Source organism: Zootoca vivipara, chromosome 6 (genome assembly GCF_965207765.1).
Source record: "Zootoca vivipara chromosome 6, rZooViv2.hap1.1, whole genome shotgun sequence".
NCBI lineage: Eukaryota > Metazoa > Chordata > Lepidosauria > Squamata > Lacertidae > Zootoca > Zootoca vivipara.
Window position 1 is genome coordinate 21,790,218 of NC_142589.1, and position 4,115 is coordinate 21,794,332.

The 4,115-nt window shown below is 47.6% G+C and overlaps 1 pseudogene across 1 annotated transcript; it reads left to right on the forward strand.

Annotated features, from left to right (window-relative positions):
• The first annotated feature begins 2,875 nt into the window (after positions 1-2,875).
• Positions 2,876-3,233, forward strand: LOC132592342 (small ribosomal subunit protein uS14 pseudogene; annotated as a pseudogene). The gene has a single exon (XR_015950482.1). The product of XR_015950482.1 is annotated as a small ribosomal subunit protein uS14 pseudogene (transcript).
• Positions 3,234-4,115: the final 882 nt, after the last annotated feature.

A 4,115-nucleotide genomic window follows, 5' to 3' on the forward strand; every position in this document is an offset into this window, starting at 1 on the left:
GTGCAACACGACTCCCTCCACTCATAATGTTTGATGTTTCATTTTGTTCCTTTGTTATTTTGTTGGAAGCCGCCCAGAGTGGCTGGGTTAACCCAGTCAGATGGGTAGGGTATGAAAACAAAACAAATTATTATATCACGATCCTCAGAAGAACTGGATAGCTCGGTTGGTTAGAGCGTGGTGCTGATAACACCAAGGTTGCAGGTTCGGTCCCTGTTTGGGACAGTTGATAAATGTATATCAGCATGAATGAATGAAGAGCACCAGTGGCTGTTGGGCAGTTAAGATGCGTTCCTGTTATTCCACTGCCATCTGTCTTTATTTTGCTAACCTGGCACATGCTCGGCAGGTGCCGTGGGAGGGTCCATATTCTTTTGGCCATGATGCATTGAGCATCCTATGCTGCAATTCAGCAGCTGTTATGCTTGCGGGAAAACTCTGGTCATGCCTGGACTGGGTACGGTTGCCTTGGGCATATTTTCTTTTAGGTAAATGGGCAAAACCAGGAAATGGGGAGCTGCCTCTCTCCTCCTCCACGGTTACACCAATGATGCCTTACTCATTTGAGGGCATCAACCCACCTGTCCTTTCCCCCATATTTTGCTCTGGTTGTGGTTTGTGGGCATCGCAAAGCACAGTTTAAAAATGGCTGTTGCCAAAAATTCTAAGTGGAGATGGGGAGAAAAGGATAATTTATGTACCGGAGCTCAGGCTTCCTCTTTGTCCCTGGTGACTGAAGGAGCAGAGTTGAAATTCAGAAGATACTGTAGCTGTAATCTGAACAAATACAGTGGTGCCTCGACTTATGGATTTAATCCGTTCCGAAGGCACCTTTGTAAGTCGAAAAATTCGTAAGTCCAAAAACGCCATTGGAAACGCGATTTCCCATAGGAATGCATTGGAAAAGGAAAAATTTGTAAGTCGAAAAATCCCTATCTAAAACCGCCACGGTTCCCCCCCCCCGGATGTTAAGACATTTGTAAGTGCGCGGCCGTTACCCCCATTCGTAAGTCGAAAAATTAGGTTGTCGAGTCGTTCGTAAGTCAAGGTACCACTGTACAGAGAATCTGCAAATAATTTCTAGGTCAGCCTTGGAGGCATCACAAAGCACAGCACAGCCACGTTTCAGGAGCTCAGCTCTGTGTTTTTCAAGGTTAGTCCAGTGTGACCATTTCTGCAGAGATTCTTTGTCCCATTCCATCTGCTCACCCACCCCTAGGAGGAGTCCTAGGACTGCACAGGACCTGGAGGGGTGGTGTTCGCAGCAGTCAGCTGAGGCACCGCAAGAAATCCAGAGGCATTTCACAACACCCTGCAAACACAACCTCTGCATGACCTGTTTACCAACCAGGATGGGAGATTAGATTTGAACTGATGACAGATATCAGAATATTTGTTCAAGTGAAAATATAAAAAAAGAGAGAGAGACAAAGAGAAACGACAACAGAGCCTGACACAATTCCTTGCCCATGTCTCAAAGGCTCCTGCTCCAGAGCATGACATCACTGGTCCTTCCGCATGGGCTGAATGATGCAACCTCAAGGAATGGGGCAGAAGCTGTTTACCCAGGAGGGCGTGAGCACCTCCCTGGCTGATGAACAACTCGTGAAATTAGATGACATAATTCTCAACATCCAGCTCCGGCTGTCACTTGAGCAAAGCCTCTCTCCAGGGGCGGGGGGGGGGGGAGTTGTCACAGGTAGAGGCCATCCAGCTGTCACTCCCACCAGGGACTGGAGCTGTGTATGCAGCAGAGGCCTTGGGAGCATTGCACAGATTCCATTTTTCTCTGTGGGCTTTCGTCTACACAAGAGCACTCAAAGAGTATTTAGCGAGACCCACCGAAATGAATGCACCCAAGTTAGCCGTGTCCATTAACTTCAGTGTGTCTGTTCTTGAAAAGCCCTAGCATTGCCTACAAGTTTAAGTGTAACTGCAAACCTGAGGTTTATTGTGAGCTCGTAAGATGGTATTTGTTCACCTGTGGGCATGCACCTTTAAAAATTATAATAATAAAAGATTTGTCAGTGGAATAGCACAATAGTGAACTTACACCAAAGCCAACCTATGGTTCAGAGTGGGCCAAATGGGTTTTTAATATAGCCGTTTCAATACTAGAGAAATATGGTTGTGTTGCACCTTAGCCCCACCAGGTAGAGAACCAACATCCTACCTAGGAGACCCTTGCCAGGGCAAACCACAGGCAGGCAGGCGGAGGCAGAGAGGGCACCTCTTCCCCAGAACACTGCTCACACTGCGAGTCTGCCAGCGAATGAGGCGCCATGGAGCTACCCAAACAGAACAGGGAAAACTGAAAGAGAAAAAGGAAGGAGAAAGGGTTGGGAGGGGAGAGCAAGTGAGGGAGTCAAGTGACTCACCGGTTGCAAAACCAGGAGAGCTGTATGAGTGTCCTTTGAATCACTTCCTCCCCAGCAGCAGCCAGTCGCTCCGGCAATTTGCTGTGGCTGGAAGCCAAGCGTTGCAGTTATTCAGCTGGCCAAGGATTTTCAAGGAAAAGGAGCATTCTGCAACCCAGAATGCTTGTTACATCAGGTAGGGCAGGCTCCGGCCTTGGAGTTTGCACACAGTCAGCCAGGCCTCTTCTGTTGACATGCTCACGCGAGGACACAGTGTCCCTTTTTCACAAGAGGGTGGCTCTTGCACATCCGCTTTATAGTGAGCCAGGCTTCTGGTGCACCTGGGTGGCACTGCCTGCTCATTGGGAAGTGGCTGTCCTTGGCCTGCGGTGGAGGAAAGCCTTTGCTACCCACTAGCCGCTAGGAGCCACAGAACTGGAGAGAGGGGCCAGTTCCCATTTTCCTCGAAGGGCCCCCCCCCCAAGGCATTTTGAGAGAGGCTCATAAAGCTCAGACCCGCTTTCCTTCCCTCACCAGGCGCCGAGCAAGATGGGGCACCAGCAGCTCTACTGGAGCCACCTGAGGAAGTTCGGCCAACCGCCACGGCCTCATCCGCAAGTACGGGCTCAACATGTGCCGACAGTGCTTCCGCCAGTACGTCAAGGACATCGGCTTCATCAAGCTGGATTAAACACCTGACCACCCACAGAGATGGCCTGAAGAGGATGGCAAACATGGAAGCTGCTTCGGCCGGATGAGACCCTCTTGCCGCACATAAGATGCTTTTGTGTACAGAAAAATAAAAAAATAGGGACTTGTTGGCCCATATTCTCAATAATAAATAAATAAATAAATAAATAAATAAATAAAAATAAAGCTCGGACCCGACACCCTGGAGGGCCACATAACCCTGAACTCTTTCCTGAAAACTTCAAAAGTTTTTAAAAGTACTGTGCACACAACCCACAAATCTAAACACCACCAATCATTATCTAACTTAAAATCAAGTGTTGCAAATATTGTATTTGCCCTCTATAAAAGTATCCCAGGGATTAGATAAAAGCTAAATGTGGATTTAAACGGGACAAGAAGAAGAGAGGGTGCAAAGTGGGCACTGGCCAAGCGTGAAGATGCCAATCAAGACAAAGCCTTTGTCTTCCAGTAGTCATTTTGGCAGCCGTTGCCAGGCTTAGGACCATTTCTGAGTCTGTCATCTGTTTTCCTGTACAGTTCAGCTGCAATTAAGAAAGGAGCAGCGGGGATTTTGCAACAAGTTATTTGTTCAACAGAACCCAATGTTTCTTGATACAGTAATATATTTCTAACGTACTGTACATATGCAAACAATCTGCAAAGCAGCAACAATAACACTGTGTCAGTTTGTAACCTAGTGTCATGGCTTCTGTGGTTTGCATGTTTTCAAGTCATTTCCTTTCACGTTCATGGAAATCTGTCTCCAGGGCTTCTTCCAAGCTATTGCTACTTCCAGGTAAGATTCCATCACACGCAGGCAAACAGATTGCACAATGAACGTTGATTTGGAGCTCTTGTGCAACAAGCCCACTTCCCTCCCAAAGTGTGACTTTTTGCACTAAGAAAAGTGATGGAGTGTGTGTGTGGAAATGCAGTGGAAAGTGCTTGTCACTGTCAGATAATTTCTGCCTCTTGCGTGCATGAAAGGGTTAAGCTAAGCAAGCAGATCCAGTAAGCCCCCTAGTTATGAGCTCATTCCCCTGGGAGAGACTTAAAGCACTTTGC